The sequence below is a fragment of the Hyla sarda genome, unplaced genomic scaffold (assembly GCF_029499605.1).
Source record: "Hyla sarda isolate aHylSar1 unplaced genomic scaffold, aHylSar1.hap1 scaffold_2676, whole genome shotgun sequence".
Taxonomy (NCBI): domain Eukaryota; kingdom Metazoa; phylum Chordata; class Amphibia; order Anura; family Hylidae; genus Hyla; species Hyla sarda.
The window spans coordinates 14,714-33,417 of record NW_026609370.1 but is presented as its reverse complement, the minus strand read 5'-3'; the positions used below and the strand labels follow the sequence as shown (position 1 = coordinate 33,417).

Sequence of the window (18,704 nt, the reverse complement as noted above, 5' to 3'; positions counted from 1 at the left end):
CATTAGACGAAAAAAAAGAAGAAAAAGAAGAATAATACGCCCAGAAAAGAGGCGAAAAGGAGAAAAACGTAAAAAAAACGTGAAAAAAAAGTAAGAGGAAGAGAAGGGAAAAAAAGGTGGAAATGGGTTTAAAAGTGATTTCGGCGGAGAAATATATATATATATATATATATATATATATATATATATACGCGCACACACACACATATATATAAACGTATTCTCCGTTGAGATATTGCAGCCGCTGCTGTGTCCAGGCCCAGGAGCCTTAGCACTGTGCTGTGATGTCACTCAATACCACTGACATCACTAGGTGTAAACAACATCTCTCCTTTGCTGTGTATGTGACTATGGAGCTGTTTGGTGATGTCGTCTATTATGGCCTTCATAGAAGCAACAGGAGATTGTTGCATCCATCTAGAACCCTCAGAACTACAGTGCTATGATGTCACTGACTTCCACAGGCCTTGCAGAGTGTAAACAACAACAACCCAGCTTTGTTGTGTATGTAACCATAGGGATTTGTGATGTCACCTAGAACCTTCACAGCAGCGACAGCTTTATGAGGAGCATCAGCACTGCTCTGCCTGAGCAGAACCATCACCGCCATAGGTTGTCAAATAACCCGGATTTAACCCACACAGGTAAGTCCAATGGGGTGCAGGCATGTCCTCTATGCTTACAGCTTCCCGTGGGTGTTGGTTTGATACCGTTTGGGGACAGCCAAGGAGGCATCTGCAGGCAACAAAGGTAGGTGTGTGCTTGTGTGTGTGTTTCCTATGCAGATCCTAAGCCCAGTGTCACATGCAAGTAGGAGGAGTAAGAAGGGTTCCTGGCAAATCCGGGTTATGGATTGCATTTAAAAAGGCCCCGTGGGAGTGCAATGGGCCCCTGTCTTGCTGCTTAGCAATAATGGTATGGGTTTAGGTTCTGCTGTGTGTACTGGTGGTTGACTGCCCCCCAGCCCAGAGTGTGCATGGAAAATTGTCTGGCAGCCTCCCTGACAGCAAGCAGTGATAGTGCCCATGAAGGGGACCTTGTTGGGCCCGCCCCTTTCACGGTTATCGCTTCTCGGCCTTTTGGCTAAGATCAAGTGTAGTATCTGTTCTTATCAGTTTAATATCTGATACGTCCCCTATCTGGGGACCATATATTAAATGGATTTTTGAGAACGGGGGCCGATTTCGAAGCTTGCTTCCGTCGCCCTATGCATTGACCCGATATGGCAGTATCTTCGGGTACAGTGCACCACCCCCTTACAGGGTTAAAAAGAAAGATTCCTACTTTCATTGCTACCTGCTTGCTGGCTAGCCAGCTAGCCAGCCCTGTGGGCCTTGCTGCTGCAGCCAAAAAACAAAAGGTGGTGCTGCTGCTGCTGCTTCTGCTGCTTCTGCTTGTGTCTGGCCGCTGTTGGAGCGTCCAGGCACAGGACTTCTGCTGCTGCTGACTAAATGGCCTCCTTAATTGGATCATTTGAGTAGCCAGCACACCTGTGCAGGTAGGGCATGACATGATAGGCAGCTGCCTTGATAGCGGGTGGGTGCTGAATGTTCCTAATTGACAAAATAAGATTAATGCTTATGAAGAAATATAAAATCTCATCCCTTCCCCAATATCGCGCCACACCCCTACCCCTTAATTCCCTGGTTGAACTTGATGGACATATGTCTTTTTTCGACCGTACTAACTATGTAACTATGTAACATAACATGGGGGGGGGGGTCTCCTGGCTGTTCACACAGGTGTGTCATTGCTGTACATTGACCATGCATTGCTTCTGTGGTATTGCAAAGGCAAAGACAAATGCTTCCAGCCATCCATTGCACTAATGGATTGGTCATCAGCTGGCTGTCTATGTCCCGCATCAATATAGACCAAAGTACAGAGGGTTAGGCTATGCTATTGTGCACCTACCTGATGCATCAGAAGGTGCGAGGCCCTTGCTAAATTCTGTGCACAGACTTTGAGATCTATACTTTAGACTGTATCTAAACCTGCTCCAACATGGACTGACATTCTGGCCTACTTTCAGCCGATGCGACTTGTCTGTCGCTGAACAGTCGCTTTTTATGTATTCAGCACCTATGTATAATGTTGTAAAAATGCTCTAGAAGCTAAAGTCGCAGAAATGTCACACATATTTGGCCTGCAACTTTCTGTGCGACAAATTCAGACAGGAAAAATCAGTATAAATCCTTAGAAAATTATCCCCCAGTGTCTCCATCTGCTGGCGGTATTGAATAAGCATTGCTGCACTGATGGGGTATGCATTAGACGAAAAAAAAGAAGAAAAAGAAGAATAATACGCCCAGAAAAGAGGCGAAAAGGAGAAAAACGTAAAAAAACGTGAAAAAAAAGTAAGAGGAAGAGAAGGGAAAAAAAGGTGGAAATGGGTTTAAAAGTGATTTCGGCGGAGAAATATATATATATATATATATATATATATATATATATATATACGCGCACACACACACATATATATAAACGTATTCTCCGTTGAGATATTGCAGCCGCTGCTGTGTCCAGGCCCAGGAGCCTTAGCACTGTGCTGTGATGTCACTCAATACCACTGACATCACTAGGTGTAAACAACATCTCTCCTTTGCTGTGTATGTGACTATGGAGCTGTTTGGTGATGTCGTCTATTATGGCCTTCATAGAAGCAACAGGAGATTGTTGCATCCATCTAGAACCCTCAGAACTACAGTGCTATGATGTCACTGACTTCCACAGGCCTTGCAGAGTGTAAACAACAACAACCCAGCTTTGTTGTGTATGTAACCATAGGGATTTGTGATGTCACCTAGAACCTTCACAGCAGCGACAGCTTTATGAGGAGCATCAGCACTGCTCTGCCTGAGCAGAACCATCACCGCCATAGGTTGTCAAATAACCCGGATTTAACCCACACAGGTAAGTCCAATGGGGTGCAGGCATGTCCTCTATGCTTACAGCTTCCCGTGGGTGTTGGTTTGATACCGTTTGGGGACAGCCAAGGAGGCATCTGCAGGCAACAAAGGTAGGTGTGTGCTTGTGTGTGTGTTTCCTATGCAGATCCTAAGCCCAGTGTCACATGCAAGTAGGAGGAGTAAGAAGGGTTCCTGGCAAATCCGGGTTATGGATTGCATTTAAAAAGGCCCCGTGGGAGTGCAATGGGCCCCTGTCTTGCTGCTTAGCAATAATGGTATGGGTTTAGGTTCTGCTGTGTGTACTGGTGGTTGACTGCCCCCCAGCCCAGAGTGTGCATGGAAAATTGTCTGGCAGCCTCCCTGACAGCAAGCAGTGATAGTGCCCATGAAGGGGACCTTGTTGGGCCCGCCCCTTTCACGGTTATCGCTTCTCGGCCTTTTGGCTAAGATCAAGTGTAGTATCTGTTCTTATCAGTTTAATATCTGATACGTCCCCTATCTGGGGACCATATATTAAATGGATTTTTGAGAACGGGGGCCGATTTCGAAGCTTGCTTCCGTCGCCCTATGCATTGACCCGATATGGCAGTATCTTCGGGTACAGTGCACCACCCCCTTACAGGGTTAAAAAGAAAGATTCCTACTTTCATTGCTACCTGCTTGCTGGCTAGCCAGCTAGCCAGCCCTGTGGGCCTTGCTGCTGCAGCCAAAAAACAAAAGGTGGTGCTGCTGCTGCTGCTTCTGCTGCTTCTGCTTGTGTCTGGCCGCTGTTGGAGCGTCCAGGCACAGGACTTCTGCTGCTGCTGACTAAATGGCCTCCTTAATTGGATCATTTGAGTAGCCAGCACACCTGTGCAGGTAGGGCATGACATGATAGGCAGCTGCCTTGATAGCGGGTGGGTGCTGAATGTTCCTAATTGACAAAATAAGATTAATGCTTATGAAGAAATATAAAATCTCATCCCTTCCCCAATATCGCGCCACACCCCTACCCCTTAATTCCCTGGTTGAACTTGATGGACATATGTCTTTTTTCGACCGTACTAACTATGTAACTATGTAACATAACATGGGGGGGGGGGTCTCCTGGCTGTTCACACAGGTGTGTCATTGCTGTACATTGACCATGCATTGCTTCTGTGGTATTGCAAAGGCAAAGACAAATGCTTCCAGCCATCCATTGCACTAATGGATTGGTCATCAGCTGGCTGTCTATGTCCCGCATCAATATAGACCAAAGTACAGAGGGTTAGGCTATGCTATTGTGCACCTACCTGATGCATCAGAAGGTGCGAGGCCCTTGCTAAATTCTGTGCACAGACTTTGAGATCTATACTTTAGACTGTATCTAAACCTGCTCCAACATGGACTGACATTCTGGCCTACTTTCAGCCGATGCGACTTGTCTGTCGCTGAACAGTCGCTTTTTATGTATTCAGCACCTATGTATAATGTTGTAAAAATGCTCTAGAAGCTAAAGTCGCAGAAATGTCACACATATTTGGCCTGCAACTTTCTGTGCGACAAATTCAGACAGGAAAAATCAGTATAAATCCTTAGAAAATTATCCCCCAGTGTCTCCATCTGCTGGCGGTATTGAATAAGCATTGCTGCACTGATGGGGTATGCATTAGACGAAAAAAAAGAAGAAAAAGAAGAATAATACGCCCAGAAAAGAGGCGAAAAGGAGAAAAACGTAAAAAAACGTGAAAAAAAAGTAAGAGGAAGAGAAGGGAAAAAAAGGTGGAAATGGGTTTAAAAGTGATTTCGGCGGAGAAATATATATATATATATATATATATATATATATATATATATATATACGCGCACACACACACATATATATAAACGTATTCTCCGTTGAGATATTGCAGCCGCTGCTGTGTCCAGGCCCAGGAGCCTTAGCACTGTGCTGTGATGTCACTCAATACCACTGACATCACTAGGTGTAAACAACATCTCTCCTTTGCTGTGTATGTGACTATGGAGCTGTTTGGTGATGTCGTCTATTATGGCCTTCATAGAAGCAACAGGAGATTGTTGCATCCATCTAGAACCCTCAGAACTACAGTGCTATGATGTCACTGACTTCCACAGGCCTTGCAGAGTGTAAACAACAACAACCCAGCTTTGTTGTGTATGTAACCATAGGGATTTGTGATGTCACCTAGAACCTTCACAGCAGCGACAGCTTTATGAGGAGCATCAGCACTGCTCTGCCTGAGCAGAACCATCACCGCCATAGGTTGTCAAATAACCCGGATTTAACCCACACAGGTAAGTCCAATGGGGTGCAGGCATGTCCTCTATGCTTACAGCTTCCCGTGGGTGTTGGTTTGATACCGTTTGGGGACAGCCAAGGAGGCATCTGCAGGCAACAAAGGTAGGTGTGTGCTTGTGTGTGTGTTTCCTATGCAGATCCTAAGCCCAGTGTCACATGCAAGTAGGAGGAGTAAGAAGGGTTCCTGGCAAATCCGGGTTATGGATTGCATTTAAAAAGGCCCCGTGGGAGTGCAATGGGCCCCTGTCTTGCTGCTTAGCAATAATGGTATGGGTTTAGGTTCTGCTGTGTGTACTGGTGGTTGACTGCCCCCCAGCCCAGAGTGTGCATGGAAAATTGTCTGGCAGCCTCCCTGACAGCAAGCAGTGATAGTGCCCATGAAGGGGACCTTGTTGGGCCCGCCCCTTTCACGGTTATCGCTTCTCGGCCTTTTGGCTAAGATCAAGTGTAGTATCTGTTCTTATCAGTTTAATATCTGATACGTCCCCTATCTGGGGACCATATATTAAATGGATTTTTGAGAACGGGGGCCGATTTCGAAGCTTGCTTCCGTCGCCCTATGCATTGACCCGATATGGCAGTATCTTCGGGTACAGTGCACCACCCCCTTACAGGGTTAAAAAGAAAGATTCCTACTTTCATTGCTACCTGCTTGCTGGCTAGCCAGCTAGCCAGCCCTGTGGGCCTTGCTGCTGCAGCCAAAAAACAAAAGGTGGTGCTGCTGCTGCTGCTTCTGCTGCTTCTGCTTGTGTCTGGCCGCTGTTGGAGCGTCCAGGCACAGGACTTCTGCTGCTGCTGACTAAATGGCCTCCTTAATTGGATCATTTGAGTAGCCAGCACACCTGTGCAGGTAGGGCATGACATGATAGGCAGCTGCCTTGATAGCGGGTGGGTGCTGAATGTTCCTAATTGACAAAATAAGATTAATGCTTATGAAGAAATATAAAATCTCATCCCTTCCCCAATATCGCGCCACACCCCTACCCCTTAATTCCCTGGTTGAACTTGATGGACATATGTCTTTTTTCGACCGTACTAACTATGTAACTATGTAACATAACATGGGGGGGGGGGGTCTCCTGGCTGTTCACACAGGTGTGTCATTGCTGTACATTGACCATGCATTGCTTCTGTGGTATTGCAAAGGCAAAGACAAATGCTTCCAGCCATCCATTGCACTAATGGATTGGTCATCAGCTGGGTGTCTATGTCCCGCATCAATATAGACCAAAGTACAGAGGGTTAGGCTATGCTATTGTGCACCTACCTGATGCATCAGAAGGTGCGAGGCCCTTGCTAAATTCTGTGCACAGACTTTGAGATCTATACTTTAGACTGTATCTAAACCTGCTCCAACATGGACTGACATTCTGGCCTACTTTCAGCCGATGCGACTTGTCTGTCGCTGAACAGTCGCTTTTTATGTATTCAGCACCTATGTATAATGTTGTAAAAATGCTCTAGAAGCTAAAGTCGCAGAAATGTCACACATATTTGGCCTGCAACTTTCTGTGCGACAAATTCAGACAGGAAAAATCAGTATAAATCCTTAGAAAATTATCCCCCAGTGTCTCCATCTGCTGGCGGTATTGAATAAGCATTGCTGCACTGATGGGGTATGCATTAGACGAAAAAAAAGAAGAAAAAGAAGAATAATACGCCCAGAAAAGAGGCGAAAAGGAGAAAAACGTAAAAAAACGTGAAAAAAAAGTAAGAGGAAGAGAAGGGAAAAAAAGGTGGAAATGGGTTTAAAAGTGATTTCGGCGGAGAAATATATATATATATATATATATATATATATATATATATATATACGCGCACACACACACATATATATAAACGTATTCTCCGTTGAGATATTGCAGCCGCTGCTGTGTCCAGGCCCAGGAGCCTTAGCACTGTGCTGTGATGTCACTCAATACCACTGACATCACTAGGTGTAAACAACATCTCTCCTTTGCTGTGTATGTGACTATGGAGCTGTTTGGTGATGTCGTCTATTATGGCCTTCATAGAAGCAACAGGAGATTGTTGCATCCATCTAGAACCCTCAGAACTACAGTGCTATGATGTCACTGACTTCCACAGGCCTTGCAGAGTGTAAACAACAACAACCCAGCTTTGTTGTGTATGTAACCATAGGGATTTGTGATGTCACCTAGAACCTTCACAGCAGCGACAGCTTTATGAGGAGCATCAGCACTGCTCTGCCTGAGCAGAACCATCACCGCCATAGGTTGTCAAATAACCCGGATTTAACCCACACAGGTAAGTCCAATGGGGTGCAGGCATGTCCTCTATGCTTACAGCTTCCCGTGGGTGTTGGTTTGATACCGTTTGGGGACAGCCAAGGAGGCATCTGCAGGCAACAAAGGTAGGTGTGTGCTTGTGTGTGTGTTTCCTATGCAGATCCTAAGCCCAGTGTCACATGCAAGTAGGAGGAGTAAGAAGGGTTCCTGGCAAATCCGGGTTATGGATTGCATTTAAAAAGGCCCCGTGGGAGTGCAATGGGCCCCTGTCTTGCTGCTTAGCAATAATGGTATGGGTTTAGGTTCTGCTGTGTGTACTGGTGGTTGACTGCCCCCCAGCCCAGAGTGTGCATGGAAAATTGTCTGGCAGCCTCCCTGACAGCAAGCAGTGATAGTGCCCATGAAGGGGACCTTGTTGGGCCCGCCCCTTTCACGGTTATCGCTTCTCGGCCTTTTGGCTAAGATCAAGTGTAGTATCTGTTCTTATCAGTTTAATATCTGATACGTCCCCTATCTGGGGACCATATATTAAATGGATTTTTGAGAACGGGGGCCGATTTCGAAGCTTGCTTCCGTCGCCCTATGCATTGACCCGATATGGCAGTATCTTCGGGTACAGTGCACCACCCCCTTACAGGGTTAAAAAGAAAGATTCCTACTTTCATTGCTACCTGCTTGCTGGCTAGCCAGCTAGCCAGCCCTGTGGGCCTTGCTGCTGCAGCCAAAAAACAAAAGGTGGTGCTGCTGCTGCTGCTTCTGCTGCTTCTGCTTGTGTCTGGCCGCTGTTGGAGCGTCCAGGCACAGGACTTCTGCTGCTGCTGACTAAATGGCCTCCTTAATTGGATCATTTGAGTAGCCAGCACACCTGTGCAGGTAGGGCATGACATGATAGGCAGCTGCCTTGATAGCGGGTGGGTGCTGAATGTTCCTAATTGACAAAATAAGATTAATGCTTATGAAGAAATATAAAATCTCATCCCTTCCCCAATATCGCGCCACACCCCTACCCCTTAATTCCCTGGTTGAACTTGATGGACATATGTCTTTTTTCGACCGTACTAACTATGTAACTATGTAACATAACATGGGGGGGGGGGGTCTCCTGGCTGTTCACACAGGTGTGTCATTGCTGTACATTGACCATGCATTGCTTCTGTGGTATTGCAAAGGCAAAGACAAATGCTTCCAGCCATCCATTGCACTAATGGATTGGTCATCAGCTGGCTGTCTATGTCCCGCATCAATATAGACCAAAGTACAGAGGGTTAGGCTATGCTATTGTGCACCTACCTGATGCATCAGAAGGTGCGAGGCCCTTGCTAAATTCTGTGCACAGACTTTGAGATCTATACTTTAGACTGTATCTAAACCTGCTCCAACATGGACTGACATTCTGGCCTACTTTCAGCCGATGCGACTTGTCTGTCGCTGAACAGTCGCTTTTTATGTATTCAGCACCTATGTATAATGTTGTAAAAATGCTCTAGAAGCTAAAGTCGCAGAAATGTCACACATATTTGGCCTGCAACTTTCTGTGCGACAAATTCAGACAGGAAAAATCAGTATAAATCCTTAGAAAATTATCCCCCAGTGTCTCCATCTGCTGGCGGTATTGAATAAGCATTGCTGCACTGATGGGGTATGCATTAGACGAAAAAAAAGAAGAAAAAGAAGAATAATACGCCCAGAAAAGAGGCGAAAAGGAGAAAAACGTAAAAAAACGTGAAAAAAAAGTAAGAGGAAGAGAAGGGAAAAAAAGGTGGAAATGGGTTTAAAAGTGATTTCGGCGGAGAAATATATATATATATATATATATATATATATATATATATACGCGCACACACACACATATATATAAACGTATTCTCCGTTGAGATATTGCAGCCGCTGCTGTGTCCAGGCCCAGGAGCCTTAGCACTGTGCTGTGATGTCACTCAATACCACTGACATCACTAGGTGTAAACAACATCTCTCCTTTGCTGTGTATGTGACTATGGAGCTGTTTGGTGATGTCGTCTATTATGGCCTTCATAGAAGCAACAGGAGATTGTTGCATCCATCTAGAACCCTCAGAACTACAGTGCTATGATGTCACTGACTTCCACAGGCCTTGCAGAGTGTAAACAACAACAACCCAGCTTTGTTGTGTATGTAACCATAGGGATTTGTGATGTCACCTAGAACCTTCACAGCAGCGACAGCTTTATGAGGAGCATCAGCACTGCTCTGCCTGAGCAGAACCATCACCGCCATAGGTTGTCAAATAACCCGGATTTAACCCACACAGGTAAGTCCAATGGGGTGCAGGCATGTCCTCTATGCTTACAGCTTCCCGTGGGTGTTGGTTTGATACCGTTTGGGGACAGCCAAGGAGGCATCTGCAGGCAACAAAGGTAGGTGTGTGCTTGTGTGTGTGTTTCCTATGCAGATCCTAAGCCCAGTGTCACATGCAAGTAGGAGGAGTAAGAAGGGTTCCTGGCAAATCCGGGTTATGGATTGCATTTAAAAAGGCCCCGTGGGAGTGCAATGGGCCCCTGTCTTGCTGCTTAGCAATAATGGTATGGGTTTAGGTTCTGCTGTGTGTACTGGTGGTTGACTGCCCCCCAGCCCAGAGTGTGCATGGAAAATTGTCTGGCAGCCTCCCTGACAGCAAGCAGTGATAGTGCCCATGAAGGGGACCTTGTTGGGCCCGCCCCTTTCACGGTTATCGCTTCTCGGCCTTTTGGCTAAGATCAAGTGTAGTATCTGTTCTTATCAGTTTAATATCTGATACGTCCCCTATCTGGGGACCATATATTAAATGGATTTTTGAGAACGGGGGCCGATTTCGAAGCTTGCTTCCGTCGCCCTATGCATTGACCCGATATGGCAGTATCTTCGGGTACAGTGCACCACCCCCTTACAGGGTTAAAAAGAAAGATTCCTACTTTCATTGCTACCTGCTTGCTGGCTAGCCAGCTAGCCAGCCCTGTGGGCCTTGCTGCTGCAGCCAAAAAACAAAAGGTGGTGCTGCTGCTGCTGCTTCTGCTGCTTCTGCTTGTGTCTGGCCGCTGTTGGAGCGTCCAGGCACAGGACTTCTGCTGCTGCTGACTAAATGGCCTCCTTAATTGGATCATTTGAGTAGCCAGCACACCTGTGCAGGTAGGGCATGACATGATAGGCAGCTGCCTTGATAGCGGGTGGGTGCTGAATGTTCCTAATTGACAAAATAAGATTAATGCTTATGAAGAAATATAAAATCTCATCCCTTCCCCAATATCGCGCCACACCCCTACCCCTTAATTCCCTGGTTGAACTTGATGGACATATGTCTTTTTTCGACCGTACTAACTATGTAACTATGTAACATAACATGGGGGGGGGGGGGTCTCCTGGCTGTTCACACAGGTGTGTCATTGCTGTACATTGACCATGCATTGCTTCTGTGGTATTGCAAAGGCAAAGACAAATGCTTCCAGCCATCCATTGCACTAATGGATTGGTCATCAGCTGGCTGTCTATGTCCCGCATCAATATAGACCAAAGTACAGAGGGTTAGGCTATGCTATTGTGCACCTACCTGATGCATCAGAAGGTGCGAGGCCCTTGCTAAATTCTGTGCACAGACTTTGAGATCTATACTTTAGACTGTATCTAAACCTGCTCCAACATGGACTGACATTCTGGCCTACTTTCAGCCGATGCGACTTGTCTGTCGCTGAACAGTCGCTTTTTATGTATTCAGCACCTATGTATAATGTTGTAAAAATGCTCTAGAAGCTAAAGTCGCAGAAATGTCACACATATTTGGCCTGCAACTTTCTGTGCGACAAATTCAGACAGGAAAAATCAGTATAAATCCTTAGAAAATTATCCCCCAGTGTCTCCATCTGCTGGCGGTATTGAATAAGCATTGCTGCACTGATGGGGTATGCATTAGACGAAAAAAAAGAAGAAAAAGAAGAATAATACGCCCAGAAAAGAGGCGAAAAGGAGAAAAACGTAAAAAAACGTGAAAAAAAAGTAAGAGGAAGAGAAGGGAAAAAAAGGTGGAAATGGGTTTAAAAGTGATTTCGGCGGAGAAATATATATATATATATATATATATATATATATATATATATATACGCGCACACACACACATATATATAAACGTATTCTCCGTTGAGATATTGCAGCCGCTGCTGTGTCCAGGCCCAGGAGCCTTAGCACTGTGCTGTGATGTCACTCAATACCACTGACATCACTAGGTGTAAACAACATCTCTCCTTTGCTGTGTATGTGACTATGGAGCTGTTTGGTGATGTCGTCTATTATGGCCTTCATAGAAGCAACAGGAGATTGTTGCATCCATCTAGAACCCTCAGAACTACAGTGCTATGATGTCACTGACTTCCACAGGCCTTGCAGAGTGTAAACAACAACAACCCAGCTTTGTTGTGTATGTAACCATAGGGATTTGTGATGTCACCTAGAACCTTCACAGCAGCGACAGCTTTATGAGGAGCATCAGCACTGCTCTGCCTGAGCAGAACCATCACCGCCATAGGTTGTCAAATAACCCGGATTTAACCCACACAGGTAAGTCCAATGGGGTGCAGGCATGTCCTCTATGCTTACAGCTTCCCGTGGGTGTTGGTTTGATACCGTTTGGGGACAGCCAAGGAGGCATCTGCAGGCAACAAAGGTAGGTGTGTGCTTGTGTGTGTGTTTCCTATGCAGATCCTAAGCCCAGTGTCACATGCAAGTAGGAGGAGTAAGAAGGGTTCCTGGCAAATCCGGGTTATGGATTGCATTTAAAAAGGCCCCGTGGGAGTGCAATGGGCCCCTGTCTTGCTGCTTAGCAATAATGGTATGGGTTTAGGTTCTGCTGTGTGTACTGGTGGTTGACTGCCCCCCAGCCCAGAGTGTGCATGGAAAATTGTCTGGCAGCCTCCCTGACAGCAAGCAGTGATAGTGCCCATGAAGGGGACCTTGTTGGGCCCGCCCCTTTCACGGTTATCGCTTCTCGGCCTTTTGGCTAAGATCAAGTGTAGTATCTGTTCTTATCAGTTTAATATCTGATACGTCCCCTATCTGGGGACCATATATTAAATGGATTTTTGAGAACGGGGGCCGATTTCGAAGCTTGCTTCCGTCGCCCTATGCATTGACCCGATATGGCAGTATCTTCGGGTACAGTGCACCACCCCCTTACAGGGTTAAAAAGAAAGATTCCTACTTTCATTGCTACCTGCTTGCTGGCTAGCCAGCTAGCCAGCCCTGTGGGCCTTGCTGCTGCAGCCAAAAAACAAAAGGTGGTGCTGCTGCTGCTGCTTCTGCTGCTTCTGCTTGTGTCTGGCCGCTGTTGGAGCGTCCAGGCACAGGACTTCTGCTGCTGCTGACTAAATGGCCTCCTTAATTGGATCATTTGAGTAGCCAGCACACCTGTGCAGGTAGGGCATGACATGATAGGCAGCTGCCTTGATAGCGGGTGGGTGCTGAATGTTCCTAATTGACAAAATAAGATTAATGCTTATGAAGAAATATAAAATCTCATCCCTTCCCCAATATCGCGCCACACCCCTACCCCTTAATTCCCTGGTTGAACTTGATGGACATATGTCTTTTTTCGACCGTACTAACTATGTAACTATGTAACATAACATGGGGGGGGGGGGTCTCCTGGCTGTTCACACAGGTGTGTCATTGCTGTACATTGACCATGCATTGCTTCTGTGGTATTGCAAAGGCAAAGACAAATGCTTCCAGCCATCCATTGCACTAATGGATTGGTCATCAGCTGGCTGTCTATGTCCCGCATCAATATAGACCAAAGTACAGAGGGTTAGGCTATGCTATTGTGCACCTACCTGATGCATCAGAAGGTGCGAGGCCCTTGCTAAATTCTGTGCACAGACTTTGAGATCTATACTTTAGACTGTATCTAAACCTGCTCCAACATGGACTGACATTCTGGCCTACTTTCAGCCGATGCGACTTGTCTGTCGCTGAACAGTCGCTTTTTATGTATTCAGCACCTATGTATAATGTTGTAAAAATGCTCTAGAAGCTAAAGTCGCAGAAATGTCACACATATTTGGCCTGCAACTTTCTGTGCGACAAATTCAGACAGGAAAAATCAGTATAAATCCTTAGAAAATTATCCCCCAGTGTCTCCATCTGCTGGCGGTATTGAATAAGCATTGCTGCACTGATGGGGTATGCATTAGACGAAAAAAAAGAAGAAAAAGAAGAATAATACGCCCAGAAAAGAGGCGAAAAGGAGAAAAACGTAAAAAAACGTGAAAAAAAAGTAAGAGGAAGAGAAGGGAAAAAAAGGTGGAAATGGGTTTAAAAGTGATTTCGGCGGAGAAATATATATATATATATATATATATATATATATATATATATATACGCGCACACACACACATATATATAAACGTATTCTCCGTTGAGATATTGCAGCCGCTGCTGTGTCCAGGCCCAGGAGCCTTAGCACTGTGCTGTGATGTCACTCAATACCACTGACATCACTAGGTGTAAACAACATCTCTCCTTTGCTGTGTATGTGACTATGGAGCTGTTTGGTGATGTCGTCTATTATGGCCTTCATAGAAGCAACAGGAGATTGTTGCATCCATCTAGAACCCTCAGAACTACAGTGCTATGATGTCACTGACTTCCACAGGCCTTGCAGAGTGTAAACAACAACAACCCAGCTTTGTTGTGTATGTAACCATAGGGATTTGTGATGTCACCTAGAACCTTCACAGCAGCGACAGCTTTATGAGGAGCATCAGCACTGCTCTGCCTGAGCAGAACCATCACCGCCATAGGTTGTCAAATAACCCGGATTTAACCCACACAGGTAAGTCCAATGGGGTGCAGGCATGTCCTCTATGCTTACAGCTTCCCGTGGGTGTTGGTTTGATACCGTTTGGGGACAGCCAAGGAGGCATCTGCAGGCAACAAAGGTAGGTGTGTGCTTGTGTGTGTGTTTCCTATGCAGATCCTAAGCCCAGTGTCACATGCAAGTAGGAGGAGTAAGAAGGGTTCCTGGCAAATCCGGGTTATGGATTGCATTTAAAAAGGCCCCGTGGGAGTGCAACGGGCCCCTGTCTTGCTGCTTAGCAATAATGGTATGGGTTTAGGTTCTGCTGTGTGTACTGGTGGTTGACTGCCCCCCAGCCCAGAGTGTGCATGGAAAATTGTCTGGCAGCCTCCCTGACAGCAAGCAGTGATAGTGCCCATGAAGGGGACCTTGTTGGGCCCGCCCCTTTCACGGTTATCGCTTCTCGGCCTTTTGGCTAAGATCAAGTGTAGTATCTGTTCTTATCAGTTTAATATCTGATACGTCCCCTATCTGGGGACCATATATTAAATGGATTTTTGAGAACGGGGGCCGATTTCGAAGCTTGCTTCCGTCGCCCTATGCATTGACCCGATATGGCAGTATCTTCGGGTACAGTGCACCACCCCCTTACAGGGTTAAAAAGAAAGATTCCTACTTTCATTGCTACCTGCTTGCTGGCTAGCCAGCTAGCCAGCCCTGTGGGCCTTGCTGCTGCAGCCAAAAAACAAAAGGTGGTGCTGCTGCTGCTGCTTCTGCTGCTTCTGCTTGTGTCTGGCCGCTGTTGGAGCGTCCAGGCACAGGACTTCTGCTGCTGCTGACTAAATGGCCTCCTTAATTGGATCATTTGAGTAGCCAGCACACCTGTGCAGGTAGGGCATGACATGATAGGCAGCTGCCTTGATAGCGGGTGGGTGCTGAATGTTCCTAATTGACAAAATAAGATTAATGCTTATGAAGAAATATAAAATCTCATCCCTTCCCCAATATCGCGCCACACCCCTACCCCTTAATTCCCTGGTTGAACTTGATGGACATATGTCTTTTTTCGACCCTACTAACTATGTAACTATGTAACATAACATGGGGGGGGGGGTCTCCTGGCTGTTCACACAGGTGTGTCATTGCTGTACATTGACCATGCATTGCTTCTGTGGTATTGCAAAGGCAAAGACAAATGCTTCCAGCCATCCATTGCACTAATGGATTGGTCATCAGCTGGCTGTCTATGTCCCGCATCAATATAGACCAAAGTACAGAGGGTTAGGCTATGCTATTGTGCACCTACCTGATGCATCAGAAGGTGCGAGGCCCTTGCTAAATTCTGTGCACAGACTTTGAGATCTATACTTTAGACTGTATCTAAACCTGCTCCAACATGGACTGACATTCTGGCCTACTTTCAGCCGATGCGACTTGTCTGTCGCTGAACAGTCGCTTTTTATGTATTCAGCACCTATGTATAATGTTGTAAAAATGCTCTAGAAGCTAAAGTCGCAGAAATGTCACACATATTTGGCCTGCAACTTTCTGTGCGACAAATTCAGACAGGAAAAATCAGTATAAATCCTTAGAAAATTATCCCCCAGTGTCTCCATCTGCTGGCGGTATTGAATAAGCATTGCTGCACTGATGGGGTATGCATTAGACGAAAAAAAAGAAGAAAAAGAAGAATAATACGCCCAGAAAAGAGGCGAAAAGGAGAAAAACGTAAAAAAACGTGAAAAAAAAGTAAGAGGAAGAGAAGGGAAAAAAAGGTGGAAATGGGTTTAAAAGTGATTTCGGCGGAGAAATATATATATATATATATATATATATATATATATATATATATATACGCGCACACACACACATATATATAAACGTATTCTCCGTTGAGATATTGCAGCCGCTGCTGTGTCCAGGCCCAGGAGCCTTAGCACTGTGCTGTGATGTCACTCAATACCACTGACATCACTAGGTGTAAACAACATCTCTCCTTTGCTGTGTATGTGACTATGGAGCTGTTTGGTGATGTCGTCTATTATGGCCTTCATAGAAGCAACAGGAGATTGTTGCATCCATCTAGAACCCTCAGAACTACAGTGCTATGATGTCACTGACTTCCACAGGCCTTGCAGAGTGTAAACAACAACAACCCAGCTTTGTTGTGTATGTAACCATAGGGATTTGTGATGTCACCTAGAACCTTCACAGCAGCGACAGCTTTATGAGGAGCATCAGCACTGCTCTGCCTGAGCAGAACCATCACCGCCATAGGTTGTCAAATAACCCGGATTTAACCCACACAGGTAAGTCCAATGGGGTGCAGGCATGTCCTCTATGCTTACAGCTTCCCGTGGGTGTTGGTTTGATACCGTTTGGGGACAGCCAAGGAGGCATCTGCAGGCAACAAAGGTAGGTGTGTGCTTGTGTGTGTGTTTCCTATGCAGATCCTAAGCCCAGTGTCACATGCAAGTAGGAGGAGTAAGAAGGGTTCCTGGCAAATCCGGGTTATGGATTGCATTTAAAAAGGCCCCGTGGGAGTGCAATGGGCCCCTGTCTTGCTGCTTAGCAATAATGGTATGGGTTTAGGTTCTGCTGTGTGTACTGGTGGTTGACTGCCCCCCAGCCCAGAGTGTGCATGGAAAATTGTCTGGCAGCCTCCCTGACAGCAAGCAGTGATAGTGCCCATGAAGGGGACCTTGTTGGGCCCGCCCCTTTCACGGTTATCGCTTCTCGGCCTTTTGGCTAAGATCAAGTGTAGTATCTGTTCTTATCAGTTTAATATCTGATACGTCCCCTATCTGGGGACCATATATTAAATGGATTTTTGAGAACGGGGGCCGATTTCGAAGCTTGCTTCCGTCGCCCTATGCATTGACCCGATATGGCAGTATCTTCGGGTACAGTGCACCACCCCCTTACAGGGTTAAAAAGAAAGATTCCTACTTTCATTGCTACCTGCTTGCTGGCTAGCCAGCTAGCCAGCCCTGTGGGCCTTGCTGCTGCAGCCAAAAAACAAAAGGTGGTGCTGCTGCTGCTGCTTCTGCTGCTTCTGCTTGTGTCTGGCCGCTGTTGGAGCGTCCAGGCACAGGACTTCTGCTGCTGCTGACTAAATGGCCTCCTTAATTGGATCATTTGAGTAGCCAGCACACCTGTGCAGGTAGGGCATGACATGATAGGCAGCTGCCTTGATAGCGGGTGGGTGCTGAATGTTCCTAATTGACAAAATAAGATTAATGCTTATGAAGAAATATAAAATCTCATCCCTTCCCCAATATCGCGCCACACCCCTACCCCTTAATTCCCTGGTTGAACTTGATGGACATATGTCTTTTTTCGACCGTACTAACTATGTAACTATGTAACATAACATGGGGGGGGGGGGGTCTCCTGGCTGTTCACACAGGTGTGTCATTGCTGTACATTGACCATGCATTGCTTCTGTGGTATTGCAAAGGCAAAGACAAATGCTTCCAGCCATCCATTGCACTAATGGATTGGTCATCAGCTGGCTGTCTATGTCCCGCATCAATATAGACCAAAGTACAGAGGGTTAGGCTATGCTATTGTGCACCTACCTGATGCATCAGAAGGTGCGAGGCCCTTGCTAAATTCTGTGCACAGACTTTGAGATCTATACTTTAGACTGTATCTAAACCTGCTCCAACATGGACTGACATTCTGGCCTACTTTCAGCCGATGCGACTTGTCTGTCGCTGAACAGTCGCTTTTTATGTATTCAGCACCTATGTATAATGTTGTAAAAATGCTCTAGAAGCTAAAGTCGCAGAAATGTCACACATATTTGGCCTGCAACTTTCTGTGCGACAAATTCAGACAGGAAAAATCAGTATAAATCCTTAGAAAATTATCCCCCAGTGTCTCCATCTGCTGGCGGTATTGAATAAGCATTGCTGCACTGATGGGGTATGCATTAGACGAAAAAAAAGAAGAAAAAGAAGAATAATACGCCCAGAAAAGAGGCGAAAAGGAGAAAAACGTAAAAAAACGTGAAAAAAAAGTAAGAGGAAGAGAAGGGAAAAAAAGGTGGAAATGGGTTTAAAAGTGATTTCGGCGGAGAAATATATATATATATATATATATATATATATATATATATATATATACGCGCACACACACACATATATATAAACGTATTCTCCGTTGAGATATTGCAGCCGCTGCTGTGTCCAGGCCCAGGAGCCTTAGCACTGTGCTGTGATGTCACTCAATACCACTGACATCACTAGGTGTAAACAACATCTCTCCTTTGCTGTGTATGTGACTATGGAGCTGTTTGGTGATGTCGTCTATTATGGCCTTCATAGAAGCAACAGGAGATTGTTGCATCCATCTAGAACCCTCAGAACTACAGTGCTATGATGTCACTGACTTCCACAGGCCTTGCAGAGTGTAAACAACAACAACCCAGCTTTGTTGTGTATGTAACCATAGGGATTTGTGAT

General features: G+C 45.8%; 8 non-coding genes across 8 annotated transcripts; all 8 read left to right on the top strand.

The window, feature by feature from the left end:
• The first annotated feature begins 1,063 nt into the window (after positions 1-1,063).
• Positions 1,064-1,254, top strand: LOC130324876 (U2 spliceosomal RNA). The gene has a single exon (XR_008869790.1). It is a non-coding gene; the product is annotated as a U2 spliceosomal RNA (small nuclear RNA).
• A 2,078-nt stretch (positions 1,255-3,332) lies between these two features.
• LOC130324875 (U2 spliceosomal RNA) lies at positions 3,333-3,523 on the top strand. The gene has a single exon (XR_008869789.1). It is a non-coding gene; the product is annotated as a U2 spliceosomal RNA (small nuclear RNA).
• A 2,082-nt stretch (positions 3,524-5,605) lies between these two features.
• LOC130324873 (U2 spliceosomal RNA) lies at positions 5,606-5,796 on the top strand. Its single transcript, XR_008869788.1, has one exon. It is a non-coding gene; the product is annotated as a U2 spliceosomal RNA (small nuclear RNA).
• Positions 5,797-7,877: 2,081 nt separating this feature from the next.
• Positions 7,878-8,068, top strand: LOC130324872 (U2 spliceosomal RNA). Its single transcript, XR_008869787.1, has one exon. It is a non-coding gene; the product is annotated as a U2 spliceosomal RNA (small nuclear RNA).
• A 2,077-nt stretch (positions 8,069-10,145) lies between these two features.
• LOC130324871 (U2 spliceosomal RNA) lies at positions 10,146-10,336 on the top strand. The gene has a single exon (XR_008869786.1). It is a non-coding gene; the product is annotated as a U2 spliceosomal RNA (small nuclear RNA).
• Positions 10,337-12,418: 2,082 nt separating this feature from the next.
• Positions 12,419-12,609, top strand: LOC130324870 (U2 spliceosomal RNA). Its single transcript, XR_008869785.1, has one exon. It is a non-coding gene; the product is annotated as a U2 spliceosomal RNA (small nuclear RNA).
• A 2,081-nt stretch (positions 12,610-14,690) lies between these two features.
• Positions 14,691-14,881, top strand: LOC130324869 (U2 spliceosomal RNA). The gene has a single exon (XR_008869784.1). It is a non-coding gene; the product is annotated as a U2 spliceosomal RNA (small nuclear RNA).
• A 2,082-nt stretch (positions 14,882-16,963) lies between these two features.
• LOC130324868 (U2 spliceosomal RNA) lies at positions 16,964-17,154 on the top strand. Its single transcript, XR_008869783.1, has one exon. It is a non-coding gene; the product is annotated as a U2 spliceosomal RNA (small nuclear RNA).
• Positions 17,155-18,704: the final 1,550 nt, after the last annotated feature.